The 23,609-nt window shown below is 46.2% G+C and overlaps 1 protein-coding gene across 1 annotated transcript in view; it reads left to right on the top strand.

The window, feature by feature from the left end:
- Shisa6 (shisa family member 6) overlaps positions 1-23,609 on the top strand; it is a 295,943-nt gene that overhangs the window by 230,304 nt on the left and 42,030 nt on the right. The window lies entirely within an intron of this gene.

The following is a 23,609-nucleotide window of genomic DNA, read 5'->3' as shown; positions in this document are numbered from 1 at the left end:
ATTGAAGGAGATGTTCACAAAAATCCTAAAGGGACAAATGGCTCTTGAGCAACCCAGAATGAAAAAACAAAACAAAAACAAAAAGTAAGATTAGACTTACCTGACTATTCCATGATTAAATATTTATGCGACTAACATACAAAGAAGTGAAATGATTTTCTCTCTTAGGAGGCAGGAGACATTTACAAAGTCTGACCTTGAATTAGACTGTAAAGAAAATGTCATGAATTGAGGGGAAAAAAAATCAAAGAAGCAAATGGAAACAAATAAATTACCCCATCGTGGAATTATGCGAAGTGCAACTAACTAAATCCTGGGGAACTGAGAGTGCATAATTGATAAAGATAAAAGCAGAAATTAATAAATTACAGAGAAGAATTGATTAGTCAGTCCCAGAATTGTGGATTACACAAAGTACAAATAAAATAGACAAAGCATGCATCTGCATTAATGAGAAAGAGCTAGAAAAGGAGGTGAATATACAAAACAGGACGAGACGCAGACAGTAATACAGGACTTTCACAGAAAGAACAGCTGTCTGTGAGACCGTCAAAGTCGCACCTCATCAAACTGACTTTGTAAAAAGTGTAAAAGCTTGAATAGGGAACACCCAAGGGAGAGGCTGGAAAAAAAAAAAAAACTGTCAACGTTTTACCTCCAGAATAGGCAGTGAATAGAGGTCAGTTTGCGGATACCCTGGGAATGATGCAAACCTCACCAAAGTCAGGCATCCTAGAAGGCTATGGGGGATCAAAGAGGGAGAAAAAAATTGATTTTAGATGTGAGGAGTCTGCCTAGCAGGCAGCATGCATATGGTTTCTTCAGTGCAGTTTATTGATCACATGTACTCCGGGGTTTTGAGAAAGACAGGTCCTTCTCCCTTATAGCCTTCTGTAAGCACAACTGGTGTGCCCAAATCACCTGTCTTTCTCTCCATTGTTGAAAATAATGGGTGATAGCAGCAGCTGGAGAGGGGGCACAGTGGTTAACAGTGTGCCCTGTTCTGCAGCGGACCAGAGTTTGATTTCTAGCACCAGGGAGACCCAACGCCCCTAACTACACTCTCTTGGTGTCTGTCTGTCTGTCTGTCTGTCTGTCTCTCTCTCTCTCTCTCTCTCCCTCTCCCTCCCTCTCTCTCCCTCTCTCCTTCTCTCCGTCTCTCTCTGTCTCTCTGTCTCTGTCTCTGTGTCTGTGTCTCTGTCTCTTTCTCTCTCTCTCCCTCTCTCCGTCTCTCTGTCTCTGTCTCTCTCTGTCTCTCTGTCTCTCTCTGTCTCTCTGTCTCTCTCTGTCTCTGTCTCTGTCTCCCTCTCTCTGTCTCTGTGTCTCTGTCTCTGTGTCTCTGTCTCTGTCTCTCTCTCTCTCTCTCACACACACACACACACACACACACACACACACACGATAAAAATATTTTAAGGGAAGTAGCATTTTTGTTACTGAGAGAGAAGGGAGATAGTTTGCATTCCCAAGGAGGCAGAGAAGTGAGAAGAAGACGGGGAGCAGATGGGGGAGGGCGGTCGCCCTCCACCAACTATTAGTGAGGCATTAAAAATGTTCTTGGAATACCACTGGGAAGGAAGCAATGGCTGGGCCAAGAGACCAAGATGATGCAGGCTGAACTGGGTGTGTGTCAAGCTGTGCGGGGCACATCGGCATGCAGGTGTCTGTTGGACCAGATGTCTCACACTAACCACGGTTGTCCTGACCACAGGCAAGGTGCAGAGTTCCTTCAGACAGTTGAAGCCCCACTGATAACGTGAAGCAGTTGTTCAGCACTGCCCCCAGCGCTGGCCCAGGCAGGCAGCCTATGCATGGGTAAAATGAGTTTCCATATGATTATTACAATAACGACCTCTGAGAACAGGGGGATTCAAGTTGGCCCCGTTTCTAGGGGTAGATCTAGAAGGGCAGGAAGTGGGATGAGGAGAAGATGACAGGACAGGGAGGAGAGATGCTCGGCCAGCACTTTTCTTACTTTCGACACCCTCCTTGGAAATGAGTCTGGATTTGTGTTTTTCATTCAGGCTGGATGTGCTGAGGCATTTTCATTTTGCTGTTTCCCTCCTCCCGCCCTACCTTCCACGAGGGCTCCATTGCTGTGCGGCGGCTCTGTTGATTTCTGTCTTGCGACCATTATGGAAATCTGGCTTCATTTCTCCTCCTAATTTATGATCTTGTTAACATGCCCGCATGCCAGATGGTCCTGTTCTTCAGGTTGGAAGATAATGAGATAAACAAAAACTGCTGTAAGAAGCAAAGGGGGGGAGGGGAGGAGGCTTTTTCCTTGAATGGGCCCCTCTTCATTTATACAAACATGCTTAGGAGGCCCAGGGCCAGGGCCCACTGGGATTCTAAGCAGGTGAAAGGTAACCAAAGGTGCTCCGGGGACTGCTTTGAAGTGAGTGATTCCTTTCTTGAGGCGCTGTACTCCGCATGCCCTTTCTCCACCTTCGAAGACGTGTTGTCAATCTACAGGACTGTTTGCTCGGGAATGTCACCACGGTTACCACAGAGTACTGTAATTGTTTTTCTTTCTGTTAACTACACTATGAACTCCCTGGAGTCAAGAATAGGCCTTTTTTTTTCTCCGAGCCACAAAGCCTAGCCCAAGGCCTAGCACAGAATGGACAGAGATAGTCAAGGAGCCATCATAAAACTCCTCCACTGTAAGCATACTAAATATTGCACAAGAGAAGAGCAGCAGTTGAATGAACAAATCACCATTGCTGCCCATCCGTGGAAGGTTCCAGGACTCTTAGCAGATACCAAGCCCTGAAGATGTTCAGGTGCCATGTTTAAAACAGCATGGAACCCTACGTGTGCTTTCCTGTAGAGTTTATCGCCATTTGGTGTTTCCGTATATGGGAAACATTCAAACTTCTATCTGCTGCTGGGTGGGGAGGAATCCTAGTTTTATCCTAGCTACTTGGGAAGCTGAGACAGGAGGATCATGAGTTTAAGGGCAGCTTGGGAAACACAGAAAACCCTATCTCAAAAAAAATTCTCTCTACTAGCTATTTTGATGATCTGTTAGATGTCGTCACTGTCAACTGTGTGATGGGTGAGCAGACATTACCTCTCTTGTGCAAATGCACCCTTGTCCTAGGGAAGCATCCTGTGTCCAGTCTCTTTCTCCCATGTCCTCCTACCCAGGCTCTGGATCAACTTGAAGCTCTTACAAAGAAGTGTGATCATGTGATACAGGTGATGTTTGCTTTCTGTGCATGACTTCACCTTGTATAATGTTTTCCATTTCTATCCATGTTCCTGCAAATAACATTCTAGGTTTTTATTGCAATGTAGGTAATAGTTAGAGAGAATGAGATACACATATGTGTACACATTGTCTCCCTTGGTCCACCAGTAGACCTTTGTCCATCCTTACCTCACATGTGATTGTTGTGTTCCAATAATTTTGTTCAAATGTGGATACTTCCTTGAAGTCCTGGTTTACTCCAGTTCATCAAATCATTCCTAGATTATGATTGCAAATTCCACATTGATAGTTGTTGAACTGTGCTGTTTATAGAACAAACAGTAGAAACTCCACCCAAGGTGTGATCACAGATGGACATGCTGAGGCAGCTTCCTTCACTCTTCTTCCACTCCAAAACCTGGTGTCAGGGCTCCAGAGGGAATCTCAAGGGGGCCATGTCATCTGCTTCATCAGCAGCTGCTGTCACACATCGAGGTGGGGGAGAAATCCAGCATTGACCAGAGAAGGGGGCGTAGGAAATAGATTGACATAGTACACCTACTCTGGTATACCACATCACTCATAAGCCTGGAGCTCAGGCAACAGCGTGACCATCCTGTAGATCCGCTTGCTCTGCACACCACTCTTCGTGGGACGCAATCACACCCTGTGCTCATGCGTTGGGTATGGTTGCTGTGGAGCCACAATGTCAAGGGTAGATAGCAGTGATGTAGACCCTACTCAGACTGAAATACGGAATCTCTGGTCCTTTACAATGAGAGTTTGCTGACCTGTGATCTGTGACCTGTGGACTAAAATCTTGGTGGTCCTGCCTGTACACATGCATCAGCAGCTGCAGAGAGACTGAATGAAGCCATGGGAATTGGCAGTCTTTCCTCCTTCCTTGTCAGCCATGGTGGGGTGGGGAGACTCTCACGAAATGTACTGGCCAAAGCTGGGAAGCCTGGGTGAAAAGTCGTTTTCCATTGCTGATTTCCACCATTCATAAAAGGAACTTTCTGTGTTCATGCTCTTGCCATCGCTATAACAAAATGCCTGAGATAATTATGTTGTAAGGAGAAAAGATTTGCTTTGGTTCATCTTTGGAGGTCCAGCCTATGACTGAGTGCTCTTGTTTGGGGACTTGTGGTGAAACAGCACATTGAGGTGGGTGCCTTTGGAAGAGCAAATCCGTTTCGTCAGCGAGGGAAAGAAAGGGAGAGATTAGCATCCTACACACCCTTTCGAGGACTCACCTTCCAATGACCCGTAGACCTCCCAGAAGGCCCCAGCTCTCTTAGAGCTTCCATCACCTTATAGTAGCCTTGTCTACATTAATCTCTTGAACATGTACCCAGATGCTAGCATTTTATCATCCTCATTGGCTTATCACAATTAGCTATAAGGACCCTTCCCAGGGAGTGTGTGGGATGTAGTTAGAAGGAGGAGAGGAAGGACTGATTGTGCTCTGTCTTTACTTGGATACCCAGAAAATCTTGCTAAAGTACTGGGAGAAGGAATGAAGAGAGGCCCCCTACCATAACCATCAGGGTCATTATTGGGCTCCAGCAGGAACACACTGACAAAGCTCTGAACAATAGGATTAGCCTCAGACAGAGCACACTGCTGCCCCATACTCTACCACTGGAAACAATTCAGTTTAGCCATTTGCTAACACCAGGACCCTTTTAAAATACCATCTCTGATCTGCCATCAACTTTCCAGTTATCACCTGGAATAAAATTACCTTGCATCAACCCCTCCAGAAACCCTGAAGTCTGGCCGTAGGGGTGAGACCTTTCTGGATACCTCTTTCTCAGACCAGCTTCCATGCAGGCTACTAAGAACCTGTCAGTACAGAGTCTAACTCAGTGTTTGCCCAAGTTGAAATATTATTCAGCCTGAAGGATATAGTCTGATTAGCTTGGGTAGGAAGGGAGGGGAAGAAGTTTTGTGGGTGAACAGCCTGGAGTAACAATAGAGCCGTATCCAAGGCCAGCCCACATGGGGTATCAGAGCACTGCCCCTTCCTTCTTGCATCTGGCGAGATCTTGGTGCCCAGTCCTTAAAAGACTGGATGACTGGCTGTAAGAGTGGACGACTCATCTTCTGTACTACTGGAAAAGGTTTTTACCATCATCCTGTTCAATATGCTCTTATAGAGAGGAAAAGCTGAAGGCCAGAAAAGTGCCATGGCCTCTGCTATCAACGTTGGCTCCTGATTTCTTTGCCAGCCTTTTGACTGCTCTCCCACACAGACCCCTTACATCACTAGAGAAGACCAACTCAAGTGGAATTAAGCAAAAAACTTACAATGGAATCTATTATTTCATTTTAACCAAAAATACCCAGGTCTGTGTGTTGTAGGCATGGGTATCTTGGGTTTCAGGCATGGCCAGAGCCTGGTGAACAGATGTTATGGTCACTAATCCATTTCTGTTCTCTGTTGGCCTCATTCTCAGAGAGGGTCCTGAACGTGCTCCTGGGTTCACGGTATCTGCAGAACACATGTGTATCTTATTTTCCCGTGCTCTAGACAAAGCACCAATGCTGGAGCACATCAGCTGTGATTGGCTTCACTTGCGCTAGGTGCTCATCCCTAAACCCGTTTCCACAACCTGGAGATAGTGAAGAAACAGATGGTTCCCAAAGAAAAGCCAGAGTGCCATTCCCAGAGGACAAGGCAGGAGAACCTTGAGCAGCCAAGAGAGCAGGTGTCTGCAAGCTCCTCTCTGAAGCTGTCCTGGTTTTCATTTGGGAGGCTTCCACACACACCTGGGTGAGTCCCTCCTGGCATTCTCTCTTGAGCTGGCCAAGACTTCTTCAATATTCTGGTTTTCCCCAGCACCCCATCTCACCACACCTGCCTTTCAACTCGAGACAGAACCCTTCCTCTGTGGCTCAAAGCATTCTCTCTACTTAGGGAACCAGCCCCAGATTGGCACCAGTGCAGCTCCTGGGCTCCAGTTCCTATGGAAATCTCTTGCTGCTTGCTTGTTATTTTCTCCCAGCACAATTGTCCGGCTCTTCTTCCCTTTACACAAACCTCCCAATCCAATCTTCTGGATTCCCATCTGGCTTTCTTTCATCATCACTTAAAGTGGGTGCCCCCTTGAGTATCTAGCCAGAGTCTTATTTGCATATAATAACAGAGTAGTGATTAAACATATTTCATGTAACATTATGTGGTACTTTACAGTTTGTATCTCATTTCTTCTAATCATTAATCCTGGAAAGTAGGCAATGACCCCATTTGCAAAATGGAAAAGGAAGGGAAAAAAACACTCAGAGAGCTAAGTACAGCCAACAGAGCCTAAGGGCAGGCATAGCAAGTGTCCTGGTATACAGGACCTGAACACCGGGGCACATAGCCTCTTAGATGCCCAACAGGGAAGCCAAGCTTCTACAGTGGTTCTCAACTGAGGGTAACGTTGCTGGCTAGAAGGCATTTCTTGACTAGTTCAGCTTGGACTGGTGCCAGTTCCCTGGCATGTAATGGGTTAAAAGCAGAGATACTGTTGAACAGCCAACAATGGGAAGAGCACCACATCTGTGACACCCCACGATGCACACAAAATTTTAGCCATCTCCAAATGTCAACCTGTCTATGGAGGACACAGGTTCGTGTGCAGTCCTCACAGCTTTCCTCCACCAGCAAACCAGACAGGACAGTACCATAGTTTCTTCATGGTCAGAGGAGGCTTGGGTCACAGCTTCATGGGACAGATGTCTCTTCTGCCACTCTTTCTAATTCACACATGCCAAGGATGCCCATTCCTTGGCCTGTGTTTCAAATTTCTCAGCTGAGAGATGGAACCAAATTCTCCCACTGGCCTGTTGGTACTCCAAGAGTTGAGGCCAAAGTATGACAGGGGAAGGAAGGATGATTGACAGCAGTAGGGTGAGCCCTGTGAAGTTCAAGTATAGACAAGTAGGTGTCAGACAAGAGGGGAGACAAGGAGAAGGGAAGATGAGATGGATGGTGAGGGCAAATAGGAGCAGGGACGCCCCTGTGCTATATCTGGGTGGATGAGGGTATCCTAAGCAACTGGGCAGCCGCATGAGGTCTCCCCACTACCTCTGTGAGTTTCAGGGAGGGTGAAGTTAGGGAGAGTCTCATTAAGTCAGAAACACCATTCACATGCTTCTGCAGTCACCAGGAGCCCACATGTGGTCTCAGCTTCATCCACAGAGGCTCAGCCCTGTCTCCATCCTCTCAATGAGAGCAGAGCAGCAGCCATAATTAATCCAGGTAGGATGGGAGTGGATGGACAATAAGGATAAATCCCTGGGGAGCTGGGAAGCCCAAGCAAAGCATGCACTCAAGGAGGATGTCCAGGCTGCGGGCCTCCTCTAGGAACTGAGCGTGCTTCTCCAGGCAGAGAAGCAGGCTTTCCAGCCGAGTGGAACTACAGAGTGAAGGGGTGAACCACTAACCTAGAGTCTTCTGGGGTCCCTCCCCAGTCAGCGTGTTTTCTCAGACTATTCTCTAAGAGACCAATACTCAAGGTGGGGAAATGGGAGCTGAGGAGCAAGCCTTGGTCTGAGGTTCTCTCAGTGTCTCAGGACACATCTGCCATCTACACGATGGGCCAGCGGGGCTTCATAGAAAGAATGAAGGGTGCATTTTGGCAGCAGGCGGGTGGTGTGACTAGAAAGGAAAAGATCTGAAGTAAAGAGAACTACAAGAAAAACAGCCCAACAGGCATTCATTTGACTAGGGCCAGGAAAGGTTGAAAGGGAGAGCTCAAAGGACCCTGGGAACCTATGAGCAGAGACTCAGTGGTACCCACTTGAAATTAGTGTCAAGGTCTATGAACTACAGGGAGCCTGTGGAAGATGTTGGACATAAAGTATGATGCCACTGGAGTCTGGGGTGAGGGGAGTGATGCTCCTGCCAGGATCTCCCCCTCTTTGAGCTATGCAAATATGCCCAAAGAAGGATGAGATATGTGAGATGCCAAATACCCACTGATGCCAAAGACATGGTCTTCAACCCTCTCAGCCAGTTTAGCTCAGTGTAGGGTCTATGACACCCTTAGCTATATAACAGCAGTATATCATTCTGGGAAGTCATGATCCACATTCACTGGCCCCTCTTTAACTCATCCATTCATGTGTCTAGTGTTAGGGCCATGTGCACACCATGGCACACACGTGGAAGTTGCAGGACCACTCTCTGGAGCCTACAGCCATGTGTCACTTTGTGGGATCTTAGGATCAAAGCCATGCCTAAGTGCAAGTACCTACAGCTGGTGAGCCATTTCTGGGACCTAGCAATGGCTCCTTGGCCAGAGCACTACCTATGTCATGTTGATGGGTAGATGGCCAATGGTCTTTCTTAAGAATTCAACAGTCTCAGATCTGTCTCCTCTAACTGCCAGTGAGTATATACAGTGGGCAAACTGCATGACCCCTCAGACTGCCCAAATATTCTGAATTTTGTTCATAAATTGAGGGTGTGATGGATATGCCCAAGTGTTATTGTGGAGAGTGAATGCATGGAGCACCCTGCAGACCTCTGTGTGGTAAGCCTCAGTAAACGTTGCCTTCTCTTTACCCCATCCCACGACCCTGCACCAAGAATTGCTGACCTCTGATCCTTGTCATGGTGTCAAGGACAGACTGAGGCAAAGGCAGCCTCCTCTGAAGGTAGGTGCTCAAAAAGCATTCTCCTGATGTCAGACCAGACCCTTCACTCCCTCTCTTCAAATTCTGTCTGCTTCAGAGCTACCCAGCCGCCCCGCCGCGCCCTCTCTTCCTTTTGCTCCTTTGTTGGTCCCCACTACAGTATCTTCATAAGTTTACAGCTGCCTTTCTGTCCTCCAGCCTGCAGTTTCTCTCAGTTATTTAACTGCCATCAGAAAACCCCCATATCAGCAGGGAGGAAATACGGAAGCTGACTCACTTGTCATTGGCTGCCTTATGATAGCCAGGACCCTCATCCCTGACTTTCCCAGCACTGAAACTTATTTAACTTTTCCATCCATGTAAAAATTGTCCCAGAAGCTTTGGCCAGGGACTACTGTGTACGCAGAAGACCACCCTCATTTATGTAGCAAGGCCATCTCTTGACCATTGTGGCCACTTGGCTAGCCAGCCAAATAAAATCCTACTGACAGTTTTTAGGTGTACACACACACACACACACACACACACACACACACACCCCACATACACACACCATATATACCACACACACACACACATACTACACCACCACCACCAAGACCACCACCACCACCACACACCACGTACACACACACACACACACACACCATACACAATACAGCACACACCATACCACCCCCCCCACACACACAGACACACCACCTATCATACCAAACCTCAAGGCTGAAAAGAGGTCTTTGGTTTTTCTTCTATGGGTCCTGCAGCAGGGTTACCCTTGGGGCACCAAATGGAAGGCATCAAAGAAAGGGAGCCAGCCTCACCGCCCTAACAGCAGCTAAGGACATTTTCTCCAGTTGGAGAGAGATACCAGGAGTCTTCCCAGAGACCCTGGACCTTTGGGTACTTGTAAGATAGTCTGGATGACAGAGGAAACAAAAGCACAGCGCACAGAGTCACCTTAACACATGTCACTCCTGGAACTCTGTTCTTTTTATTTTTTTCATACTTGCTCTTTTATAATACTAATTTCTCATTTGAGTTAAAAATTATCTCACTGGAGAGGTGGTGATTAAATCAGATAATTAGAAGAAATACCAATTAAGTCAGGCTCTCCATGCAGAAAGCAGGCGTTAGTCACATGGTGTTTGAGGAGAGGGTTGAGTCAGGGGTGCCTGCCTTCTCCTGCTGTTCTTTCATGCCACCTGCAGCAGCCCTGTGTCCCCACTGGTCTTTAGTATGCTGCCCTTTGTCCAGACTCTTTCCCTCGTGTGGCTGGCTCCTACAACCTAACCCTTAAATCCCTGGTCTCTTTAGGGTTTTGGTAGCATACACTTGTAATTCTACCATGGGGAAGCTGAGGCAGAAGAATCTCCTGAGTTTGAGGTCAGCCTGGGCTAGGCAACAAAGACTTGTCTTTAAAAACAAAACAAAACACACAAACAAACAAAACAACTGGCATAGCCATGCCTGTAATTCTAAAATTGGGAGACAGAGGCACGAGGGTGGCTGGTTTTTAGAGGTTAGCTTGGACTGCATAGTGAGTTCTAGGCTACCCAGGCCCAGAGTGAGACCCTTTCTAAACTCTCTATACCAAAACCAAATAAAGCAGAACTCCCGTGTTCTACAGAGCAAAGCTCTTCCGTTTCCTGGTTTACCAGTAACCTACTAGGTAGGGCATCAATATATTAAATGAGTTAGTGTTTTGCCTAACACACCAACCACCAATTCCTCAATTCTGCACATGCACAGAACTTTCGGTGAACAGATAGATCATGAGGGGACTCAGGGAGGGTGGGGACAGCATGAGCAGTTACTGTGTAAGCTGGAGACAATGTCTGTCAGTCACCTCAACTGAATGCATGCTTCAGAAAGACCTGGTATGACTGTGCCTGAATCATGTGGGAAATGTGATCTCCAGGCTCAAGTTTGACACCCATTGAGGTAAAGCACCTGGAGGAAGAAGCTAGTCATTGTTGTCACCAAAATGCCAACCTTAAATGAACTGAACCATTACTGGCTGGGGATCCTCAACACTCTGGTGAAGACGACCCTCTATTCTGAGCCCCATAGTCTGTGGTTCACTGCGAGATTAGGTCTCTGGGACAAAACAAAGCCTAAAACAAACAAACAGGTAAGGAGTAGGCAAGGTGTTGACCTGCCTCCAGCGGACTTTTCACAGCTCCAGTTCTGAGAAGCCCAAACCCCAGAACAAACCTGTTCTGTCCACCATTGTCTTTTATGTGAGTTCTGTAAAGAGCCTTGGAGTCAGGGAGGTCCCCGGTGTGCAACTTCCAGCAGGTTGCCTTTCCACCCAGCACATCTCTTTGCTCTCTCCTTCCTTTCCTCTGTCTCAGGAGCCAGTAGACTAGCTGTGGCACTGGCTGTATTTTCTGGCCAAGTGGAAATGCATTCTACAGGGCCCAGAAGAGCTACAGACCTTCCCCCTGTTGCAGAGCAGGGGAGAAGGAGAGGAACAATGCTGGTCCATGCCGCAGATCCTGGCTGGCTATAATATGTACCATACTCTCTTCTGCACCCTTCTTATGCCAGTTGCCAGAACTTTGCAAAGAAGAGATGCCCATGATACACTCTCAGAGCCCTTTTTTGTGACAGCTGCACCCCGTGTCCTAGGCATGCCATGGTCTGCTTGTGTAATGTGCAGACAGATAGATGCTGAACATGTTGCTGACATGGGCCAGCAGGCACGTCGTCCCTGAGAACTAAGTGGGCGTGTTAGCATCTATGTCCAGGGCTCACATTCTCTCCATCCCCCTTCATTTCAAAGCATCAAGGGACCGATTTATCTATGGAATGTGTAACAGTTGTGTTGTTTTGGCTGCAGGCCAGACCTTTAAATCACACAGTTAGAAGCTGAGGGAAAGAAGTGTCAATTATTAAGGCCATCTGTGTATGGAGGATTCCCAAAGAGAATTCTCAGAGCTCCATACCCCGACTCCTCCATTTGCCCATCCACCCATCTGTAAGTTTGTCCGCTGATGTAAAATGAAATCTTCTGGCTTAGCAGGAGCTACTTGCTTCCTTTGAACCTGAATCCTAATCACCACAGAGGCGTGGTGGGTCTTCACTGTTTAGCCAGGCATAGCGGCATATAGTGAGTGTTCTTAGTCAATGAGCGTGACTGTTACTTTCTTGTCACCGTTATCAGTCACATGGAGAGAGTGGGGTAGGGAGGAGTGGAAGAATCTGCCACATTGCTCTTTGGTTAGCAAAGCAGCCCAGGAGCCTCCAGGCATGGAGGGGAGCTGGCAGCAGCTGAGGCCACACCTCTCCTTCCGCAGCAGCACTGAGTGGCTTCCTCAGGACATGGAGTTAGCACCCAGCCAAGAAGCTTCTCTTAAAAGAAGAAAGGGGATGCCATAAGGCCAGGGCCTGCCCTGGAGCAGCATGTGCCTAGTGTTTGAAGCAGCATTGGGTGGGAGAGAGAGGGGGGGGGAGGGAGGGAGGGAGGGAGAGCGCGCACACAGGGAGCTCAGAGAGGCTCATGAGACCATCACTGATGTCCAAGCACACATCAACCATCCCAATAATAGGGCAAGCACTGTGCAGAGGGGCATCCATGCGAGGGTGACTGAGTTCTCTCTTACAGGCTTTCCCAGCCCATCTTGAGGACTGCTGTGTGTATTACACCAACACATAGATGCAAAAACTGGCTGTGCTTCGTTCTTAACTGTCTTCCTAGGTCTGTCCTCACATGATAACTGGCTCAGTTAAGACTCTAGGAATCTCTGCCTTAGTGAAGAACTCTTGGCTACTCGGCCATTTAGAATAGACTGCAGATATAAACACCAAGGCTCATATACACTCAGAGTATTGACAGGGAGCAAGCAACTCCTTACTCTACACCGGTGGAGTCTGAGGCTTCAGCAGATGGTTCGACAGGCTACCCCAGGAACTGCTGGCTAAGGGAATCTGATCTGGTGCCACATGCATGCTCTCTTCCATTTCTTCACTCTGTCCCATACCACCACAGGCTGCATTCTTTAATCACAGGGAAACCCTTCCCAGCATATAGCAGGTATCAGTGGAGGCGGCTTAGAAAGGCAGCCTTGTCGAGCCCAAGAGTGGTTAGAAATGTAAAACCAGACTTTGCAGCTATAAAACACCAGGGAGCTTCATACTGAAGTCTCTGTCAACAAAACCAGCTACCTGCAGAAATGCAGTGTCTGCCCCGTGTACTTAAATACAGCATCCCTAGAAGAAGGAATCCTGAACACTGGAGGACAGTATTGGGGGTGAGAAATACAAGGCACAGAACCTACCTGCCTTATGTTCCACAGTAATGTTGACTGTCCACCCCCAGCCCAGGACACATTTTATAATACAATTTTCTTTGATATGTCTGTGATCATAAAGCCAGCCCTCCTCCTGTGTGTAGCAGAGATATAGTCATAGAGAAAGTGTTCTGCACATTCCAACATAGGGGTCACTGGTCATAGGCGGCTATTTAAATTAAAATGAAATCAGATTAAAAATTCATTTTCTGAGTTACACAGCCATGTTTGGGGTGATTGTTCATGTGGTTAGTGTCTGTACTGGAGCTTGCCTTACCTCAGAACATTCTATTGGAAGTAGCTGGATTATGGACTATGTTTAGGTACACAGGGAAACCAGGAAGCAAAGTGAGAAACACCTTCAGGTGAGCCGTGTGTCAGGAATTGTGGGTCCTCACATGCCTTCAGTCTTCACTAGGGCTGGCCTGCGAGTGTTTCTGTGACTCTCGCCCTAGAGAGGAAGCTGTTAAGTAGCTAACTGTGATTGCATAGCTTGAAGGGGACTTGGATTCAAGTCTGTTTGACTTCAGAGATCAGGACTTAAAGATTAAAGAACATAGACTAAAACACTGCTATTGAGCCAAGCAAACAGATGCCATCCTCAGGATGGGAAAGACAATTAAAGGGCTCAGAGCTAATTACAAGAATTAACGAGGCTTGCTGCATACTTGAAGAGAAAAGCCCAGGGGTGATGTAATCCCATCTCTAGGAATGGGCGGCTGCTGGGCTGGCAGCACCCTCCATAGGTGCTACAGGCCAAAAAGAAAAAGGAGTGTGAGGCGAAGACAGCTCTGACACTCACCAGGCGAGGCTTCTAAAGCATGCAGAAATGAAGATGAGGTGGGCCACCACCCCACGAGCTAACCAGAGAAAAGGAGCCTCCCGTCTTACACCCTCTAAGGCTCCAGTGATGTCAGGGTCATGGGGAGGGCAGTGTTGTTCCTTCTCTTGATGGTGGAGTCAGAGGGTACAAGGGAGGGAGTGATGGATAGACATGGTAAGGGAACACTTGTCCCCTCCCTAGGGCTTTATTAGGAAGTGGATAATTCCTTGATATAAAATTACTTCATTTTCCACTCTGGTTCTTCAGGTCCTTCCCTGCAGGCCTTGGGGACACCAGATGAGGCCACGATGCGTGGACAGCAGCTCTAGATTCAGTCCAATCACTCTGATGTGTGAAAGTGCAGATGATCCAACGTAAAAACACTCTCTGTCAGGCTCTGGGTTGGGGTCCTGTCTGGGGTTTGCATCTGACTTGGAGGGACTAGTGGACCCCTGGCTTCCTGAAGCCTTCTCGCAACAGGACAAGAGGTAGCCTTCTGGAGTTGGCTTGGGCACAGAGCCATGCCTCAAGGATCTCACTAGGCATGCATGTGGTATGGAGAAGGCTGGGAAGCTGGATTGCCTTCGGGTCAACCATCTTGGGTTGTGTTTTATTTCCCCCTCAGAAGGTGGTGCCATTAAAGCACAACCTAACTTGTCTGTATAAGATCGTGAAGGGTTGTAGGCTCATCTGCTACATGACAGATAAAGAAACAGCATCAGAGAGGCGAGGTGATTTTCCTGTCATAGCTGGTTGGTGACCAAGCTAGAGCTGGAAGCCGGACACTGAGAGCATGGAGGTGTTTAATGGGAAGTTCTCAACACACAGAGGGGTGTCTTTTGCCTGTTAATCCAGTGCTGGGAACATAGTCCAACAAACTAAGAGGAAGTTCATCTTTGGTCATTTCCAGGGCCTGAATTTGTCAAAGGATATGGAGTGTAGACTCAGGGTTTGAACAGAGCTCAGTTTGACCACAGAGACAAAGTTTTGATCTTTTTGCTATCACTGAGATTCTGGAGGAAGGGGTGCCTTTGAGTATCCATCCAACTCAACATGGTTCCCACCTAGCCTTATGCATTTCCCCACATCTTGCTTTCCTTGTGTTGTTTCCTGATTTTTCTCTTACTCTCCAAGCCCAGTCATGGATGACCTCCCACCAAAAAAACAAACAAACAAAAACAAAAACAAAAAAACAAAACTAAACTAAACAAAATGCTCTCTGAGGTTTCCTAAACTTTCTTACTCACTAGTGATGTAATAATGCTTTGTGTGTTGTTGTTGAGTGTATACTGAAAATAGATGTTGGTTATGTTAAACTATGATGTTTGCCAACTTTCATCTGCTCTGTGTACCCAATGCTGTTTCATGTTGAATGTAGTAGCATGTAGCCACATCCTGAGCCTGTTGTCTGTATTGTATGTGTATCTGTATGCTCTGTCAGTGTCTCTGTGCCCTTTTATATGTACAAACATGTTAATGTTAATGTGTAAGCTCTTTGCAGCCTTCTGATGTCTGTCTCTGTGTGTATTTAACCTTGTTCCGATATTCACAATGTAATAAAACAACCAAAATAACACAGCGCCTTCTGGCGATTTTTAAACCCTTGGGAAGTGATTCTCCCTTATCTGGGATGGCTGCATGTGTTATTATTAAAAGGCAATGGGTTGAATAAATGACTCTTGAATGACCTGGAAAGGGTCTGTAGGTTCCTTGACCTTCTACTGAATGTAGGCAGATGAGAAAGTGCTCATATACGTAAAAGAAGAGGGAAGGCTGCTTCCACAAGCTTGTCAGGTGAATCACTACAATCTAGTGTTCTGCATGAAATCCTAGGATGCAAAGCAGAAATAAGGCCCCTAATTAATAGTCTGTGCTTCCTGGTGTATATAGAGGCTCCATGGAGCCCACTCTTTAATAAAAAAAGACTTAAATCACTGTGCAGACTTTTGCCCTTAAAACACTCTTTTCATCATAGGGAGGACCTTTTTTTCCTACTATGCTTTCTCTGCTGCATCTCAGAAGCCCAGCTAGAGGATACTTAACATTTTGAGATAGTCCTATCCTTCAAACAAACAAACAAACAAACAAACAAACCACCCAAACTCAGCATTCCTGTGTATGGCCAAAAATGTGAAGGTCAGAGGAAGGGGGTGCTTCCTCAGGTCACATGGATAAGTTGAGGTAGAGGAAGGGAAGCTATAAACAGGATGTGTGGTTGCAACCTAACCCTGGCCTCTTCCAGATTCTAGTGATCTGGAACCCTGGGTAAAAGTCTCAGACATATCATGAACAACATGATGATGGAAAACGGGAATAACATACACACCCTCACGTTCTTCATGGAAAAGAGACAGCCAAGGACTTGGAGACACAGGGATTTAAAAACTGCTGCTGAGTCTAGACATGTAATGTTGCTGGCCCTTCTCAGGGGCCCACACAATGAATATTGAAGGAGGTTACAACAGCACTTGTTTTCCTAGAAGTACCTGAGCTCTCATGAAGATGTTCTGTAAATATGTGTTCTTTAAATATGCTGTGGAACTGATAGGTGCCTCCTCTGGGATTACTACAACTGTATTGCCAGAAGCTTACTTCTCTGGCACTAATGGGTTCTCAAAACAAAGCCTTTGTTCAGCACCTAGAAATGTCTAGCTAGAATCATATCTATTTGAAATGGTGGAAGAAAACTTCAGAAATCCCTTTCCACTCCATGTGTAATTATCTTTCCTCTAAAGAGTAAGAGGAAGCATGGTTTATTTCCCACAATTCCAGATTCACACACAGATTCATGTAGAAAAGTTCTTGCCAGAAACATCTTTCTTGGGCATCCTTGGATTCATGCATAGGTTGCAGAGCAGACCCCTTGCTGTCTGCTAGCCTTGCAGAACCTGAGAGTAGGAGATAGTTCCACATATTTGAGCCCTTTGAGTTAGTGTAGGAAGATACTGTAATTCCTGTATAGAATCTTCCATCATATATATCTTCCTAGCCTGATCACCCTACGTATAGCCAGCAACACTCTGTAACATGGACCAAGAGTCAGACATGGTTTGAAGGCTCTTTCTCGGCACTCTCGCCTCTATAAATTGAGTTCTACATAAGTTCTAAAAATATCATATGCACTTAAGCAGTGTGATGTGCCTGATTTGTTAATCAACATGATTTGGGTTCTAAGAGATAGGATCCCAAAAGAGAGGATAGACCCCTGCCTTCTAAAAATCATTCAAAATGCAAATGAAGAAAGCTTTAGGCTTCTCCTTTCATATCACAAGATGACCCGTGATAAGGGTTGGGATAGCAGTGAAATCTAAGAATCATGGAGAATCCAGGGGAGATGTTTTTACAGATATGGTGACATGGGCAGCTTCCTGGAGGGGGTTGGGGTAGAGAGAGACTTGGAAGATAGGCAGGACCTGTCTAGGATTTCATGACCAAGCACTGCTGATAGGATAATGTGAAAAAAGACTGTGTGATGAGAAGTGAAAAAATGGGAGAAATTAATGGTTTTTGGAAGGAATTTTTATTCCTAACCAGTGATTATAACATGATAATTTGTAAATCCTAATAAAGATTTTCATAGAAACAGGATATAGGGTTGGGGAGACAGAGAGAGAGAGAGAGAGAGAGAGAGAGAGAGAGAGAGAGAGAGAGAGAGAGAGAGAGAGAGACAGAGAGACAGAGACAGAGAGACAGAGAGACAGAGACAGAGAGAGACAGAGACAGAGACAGAGACAGAGAGAGACAGACAGACACACACACACACTATGTAAGGCTGATATTTAGGAAGCTGATGAAAAGTTATTTTATAAGCTTAGAGGAAGCCATTGCTTCTTATTCCCCTTCCTGAGCACACTTACACCTCATTTCCTTTTCTTGTCTGACCTTTCTGCATCATCTTCCTTTGTTTCTAGTTTTCTTCATTTTCTCTTTTCTCTCCTTCCCTTTCATTGACTCCCATCTGCAGTAATTTTGGGAAGATGATATACATTAACAGAACAGTCTCTAATACTGGTTCAGAGACTCTGGGCACCATACAGAAGTCAGTTGGGTTAGACAAATCCTTTACACATGATCTCTTTTCTTCTTTGGAAGAAAGAGATTGTTACTTTTCTTGTTCTAGTATTTTAAGTATCTTTAGTTAAACTCATTCTTATAAGGACTTAGCTAGGATTGGGCCCCACAAAGTCAAGCCAAGCATTGTAAGGATGGGATTGATGCTGAATTTAGTCGCTCTCTGTAATCACTGTCAACACTAAGAGGAACAGTGACTTGGGGGAATCTGGAATGGCTAAACAACAGTGATCTCACACCCCTTTTCCCCCTGAACAGAGATCCCCAGTGATCTCACACCATTCAGGTCAAGGAACTATGAAATGATAGGATCTCTTTATAAATGAACTTTAAACTAACACCAGTCAGGCAGAGAGCATCTGCCTTTTTTGTCCACCAGCACTTCACAGCTTACAAAACAAGGTTCAGCACCTAGGACAGTGACAGCCCATGCTTGCTGTCTACTGGATAGAGAGGATGACACACTGACTCAAGGCTGAGCATGAGGAGAGCAGAGAGATGCTTATAGTGCCCAAGCATGGCTAACCCATCTGATCTGATGGTCCACAATGTGGAGATCTAGTCTTCACTGCCAATCATCAGATGTGTGTCTCTCCGGTTTACTCGTCTATGAAATAAGAAAAAACAGTTACATCTGTCCCAACGGTATCTCATAAAGATTTAAGAAATGAACATATATCAGTTTACCCTACAATTTAAGTAGCTCAATTAATGTTGCTTTTTCTACTCGTATTATTAACAGTTATGCAAGCAGTTTGGACAGGCAAGCTGGAGAACAGACTGTCTGACTGTTCTTAACACATAGCACATGAGTCTTGCCACCCACACTGAACCTAGACTTTCTTGGCCTCAGTGATAATGTAAGGCAAGGAAACTCCCTACAGCCTGAGCCTTCTACACTGCTGCATCTTCCCCTTATGTCCCTCTAGCATCTCTCTCCCTCCTTGAACCACTTGGGTACCTCTCAGGCTGCCATCCTCTTACACAGAGAGCTACCTCTTATTTCCTACGTACTGGGGAATGTGACCCATTCTTAGGCCTCCCCTTTTTCCCCTGAACAGCTTTAGCCTTTCTTGCATCTCCTTTCTGAGCCTCTGAGATGAAACCCTCCCACAGCACACACAAGTGATGGCATTCTCTTACTCCTCCAACTTTATTACTAGAAAATATCATTTTCAGAAAATGAGTGTGGCACAGATCTGCTCTCTGCTCTATCACCGCCCCAACTTCAACAATATGATCTTAATGTGTCTCTTGCCACCAGCCTTGAAATACATCTCTCCTTGAAAACAATAAGGGTCTTTCATTTCTGATCTTCAGCATCCTTCCAAGTTCATAATCTCCTTGCCTTCTGGGCATATCCTCTTTAAACAGCTTTTCAGATTCCACTTGGTCTCTGAGTTGCAAACACCAATATACAAGCAACCCTACCAACCCTACTCTATCTAGAAGACACAACACCCAAGAGAGTTAGCCAAATAGGCCAGTGCTGCCCACTAGACTGTCACCTACATTCCTATCACTATAATCACCACTTTGAGATATATTGAGATATATTGTGTCTCAAATTCAAGCCTTGTATTAAAGTTGATTTCTTCTTCTCCATCCAAAGGCTAAAGAACTTCAAGAATGCACTGTTTGGAATCTGAGGTCTGATTCTGATTCCTACTCTGAAATGTATTCGTTGTGTGACCCCCCCAACCCATATATACTTCTATACCAAGCCATGGTGCGGGCACTTTAAAAAGCAGACAAAGAAAGGCCATATACATCTAGTGCTCACCTCTGGAAGGTGGAAACCCAAGCCCAAGCACCAACACCCAGCATCTTGTGAGAGCTGCATCCTGTGTGATCAGATGGGGAGAAACAACAAAATATCTGTGTTAAGCCCTTCATCATGATCCCTGAATGCACTCTTGGAGGAAAAGCCTCAGGTCCTGTCACCTTCCAAAGGCCAGAGCCCTTAGCACCCTCACACTGGCAACTCTTTTATTAGAGAAGACTCGCTCAAATCTGCAGCAATAGTTTTCACCTACATTTCTATCACTATAATCACCACTTTGAGATATATTGTGTCTCAAATTTAAGCCTTGTATTAAAGTTGATTTCTTCTTCTCCATCCAAAGGCTGAAGCTCCTTGAGGTTCACTTCCCACGTGTTTTAAGAAGGATACCTAAACCAAAAGACCTCTAGAGCCTGGAAATTGGTGACCAAGTCTGCAGGCCCTTTCTGCATTAAACCAGCGTTTGGGACTTCTTTAGCTCTCTTTGCCTCCGTTTCCTCATAGTGGGGACCACACACAACCTCAGAGAACCAAACTTTCTCTAGATGTACGCATATGTGGCCTCTTGGTCTTTTTGTCCCTTGAATATCTATTTAAGTTGTCTGCTATATGCCAGTTACTAAGGTATGGGTGTGTGATTAGCAGGATAAATTGTGACCCCTCCATCTATGCCTTGAGGGGAGACAGCCAATGACCAGACACAAGTGCATAAAGGAAATAAGTGCATTTTTCTGGGGGTGCCAAAGTCCATGGGGTACAAAGGTAGAGAAGGCACATGTTTGCCCATCTAATGGAGGCAGCAGATCTGGGAAGGGAAGCATGTACCTAGCTCTCCATGATGGAGAGACCCAGCCTTCCAGGGAGATGGAGCACATGCCATAAATGGACCTGGATGGGACAAACTGAGTGGCCTGCAGAGAGATGCATGTAAGAGAGGAAGGAAAGAGGCAGGTCCAAAGGTGACGGCAGAGGCCAGAATGGAGTGGATGCTGTGAGCCATGGCAAAGAAAATAGGATTGAAGCAAGGAGGCACAGTGGGTGAGGCAGAGAGACTGAAGGTTTGAGAACAGTCTGGGGTATCTTGTGAGATCTCATCTCACAAAAGAAACCAAAACAACAAAAATCCCAAGACTGTAGATGTGAAAGTCTGACATTCCCCCCAAATAGATCATGTTACAGTTAACACTTGCCTGGAAATGAAACATCAAGTGTGAAAGAAAGAGAAAAATCAAGATGAGTGACTTAGCTTTTAGCCCAGGACAACTAGAGGCCAAAGTCCCTTCTCTCTAACTCTGAGCATCTCCAATACATGCTATACGTCCCCTTGTCTACTTCCTGCCATTCCTACTGCCTTCCCCCTCATTTAATATCTGAGATATGAAGGACAGATAGACAGCCAATCAGCAAGGACTAACAGGCACATTCAACCTGACAGTCCAAGGTTACATACATCCAGAATATCTATGAGTGTGGCTCAATTAATTTGTAGATGGGAAATGTCATCAAAATGTTAAGAAGTTGGACGTCACCCCCTCCTGAGAGCCTTTCCTACGTGTCTTTCAGTAGGATCTCCTCTTGCCACAAGTCTGGATTCTCATTTCCCAGGCTGCTGTCTTTCTATGTGATCATAGTTTGTTGCTATAAAGTACACAGTCTGAGGATTGCATTCAAAGATCCAACGTCAAGCATTGTCATTTATAGGAATAATTAACACTAGAGACCTGATTTTTTTTTACCTGGTAGGATAATAACAATATCTTAAAAACCCTACCATTTAAGGAGCACCAAATGTCTCTCAGAGGGTGAAAGACAGAGGGACCTCAAACTCCAACACAGCTTGCATGCCTGCACAACCTGAATCCCTCAGGCAATCCAAGCCAAGGGAGAGTTTGATTGGCTAGATCCTGAGCTAAAGTTCTGCATGAAGCTATGTTTGGGCAGCAGAAGTTGTTCTGTCTCAGATAGGAGGCAATTCTCAGCATGTCTCCTTCACTCTACTAGGAATTTTAGCCAGAGAAATTCACTCGGAGCATACAGGCTCACACTCTCATTCTTCACATCTACAGCAGGCTTCTGCAACTAGGTGGTACTTTCCAGCCTCTGTGGAATGGGAGATGGACAAGAGACTGAGTTTCCAGGGTTGGGAGAAATGTTTGAGGTGCCCCCGCTTCTGTGTACTTTTATCCAGGGCCAGCATGCACCACCAACCCAGGAGAGCTGGTGACTTGGCACCCACATCTCCTGTTATAGTAACCCTCAGCTTCCCGACCTCTCTGAAACTTCCTCCCTAAGTGGGATCAGAGGGGACAAATTAATAAATGCATCAGGAAGGACAGGAGAGAGGTTAGGCTTGGCCCAGAGTAGGAGAGGGAGCTGGATGTGTTCCATTGAGGAGGAAGAGGTGAAGGTGAGGGGAGATACCTGACTTTCTAATATTCTGTGGTACTATAGGCACTTGTGCACCTTGGCCTGGGTAGGGGGACACTGGTGGGTTCACTGATCACTTATGCCAAGTAGAAGAGCAGCCTGAAGAAGGGATTTTGTAAATGAGTGAGGAGAACTGCAGATCTGGGGTGGATGACAAGGGAGGAGACACAGAGACCAATGGCACACAGGGGAGGTGGAGCCAAAAGAGATACACAGCCCACTGCTCTGCACCCAGGTCGACAACAGTGACTTCACAGCATTCCTGTCTCCTGATGGTCTCTCAACCATGTCCCTCTGATCCCTCCCCAAAAATCTCATCACCAGCTGTTTCTCAATGTCACAGATGGAATGCCACTGCTTCCAGGTGCCTTTTCTGATGTCCAACCCCCTCCCCCAAATGGCCTGTAGTTCCACAAAGATACCTCAGGGCAACCATGCCCTCCTGTATATAAATGAACCTGAGATGCTGAAATGCTGGGGAACCCAGAGGTGGGCAAAGAGATGCAGCCTGTGTCCTTTCTGCAAGCAGTGTGTGGGGAGGGGATGCTTACTCGCTGGACGGGGACTTGGGTGGCTGTTTGGCATGGTAGTCTCACTCAGAGATGGGCATGGTTAGTGAGGAAGAACTTCCTGTACACACTGCTGCCCAAGTAGGGTACCCCACAAATCTTGGAATCCACTGAAGGGTGACTGAAGTCCTTGGTCTGCCCAGTTCCTGTGCAGAGGTTCCACAGGTGCCCCAGTGTATTCTTTCCTCTGTATTTGACCTGCTAGAAAGAATGCAGACATCTGTGAGATGTGGGTCTCCACGCAAGCTTCCTAACTGAAGTGCTGGCTTAGACTTGAATACATAACGCCATTCTTAATGACATGCAAGTTATGGGATGTCACTATAGACTGAGCCCAGTGCCTAGCTCAACACATCTCAGCCAATGGTAGGTACAGCAACTCATGCAATCACCTCAGGAGCCTGAGGAAGTTAGAAACTGAAGGTCTAGATTCCAAACAGTTGGTGTGTCCTGAAGCTGGGACCTGCCATCTCCTGCATGCGACAAGGCTTTTTTTTTTTTTTTTTCTGCACTGTACCCCGTTCTTCTTATCTATTGATTAAGCCCAAGGAAGAGGTCCTACCGAGGAAATTGTGATTATGAAACCAGATAGTGGATTAACAAGGCTTAGATGCGTACCTTGTGCTTGGTAAGCACCCAGTGTTTAGTCAGCACCGTTTGGCTCGGTATTATTAACACGAAACATGACTTTTAAGCTTCAAAGCTCTGTAAATTAAGCAAAGTCATCCTCATTCTTGTATCTGTGCATAATCCCTTCACTACCTGCAGTTGGTACACCCAGCCCACATGACTCCTGCTTGCAAAGCACACGGATCTG

Source organism: Acomys russatus, chromosome 25, assembly GCF_903995435.1.
Source record: "Acomys russatus chromosome 25, mAcoRus1.1, whole genome shotgun sequence".
NCBI classification, from domain to species: Eukaryota; Metazoa; Chordata; class Mammalia; order Rodentia; family Muridae; genus Acomys; species Acomys russatus.
The sequence above is the reverse complement of the archived record's forward strand: the minus strand, read 5'-3'. Positions and strand labels throughout refer to the sequence as shown.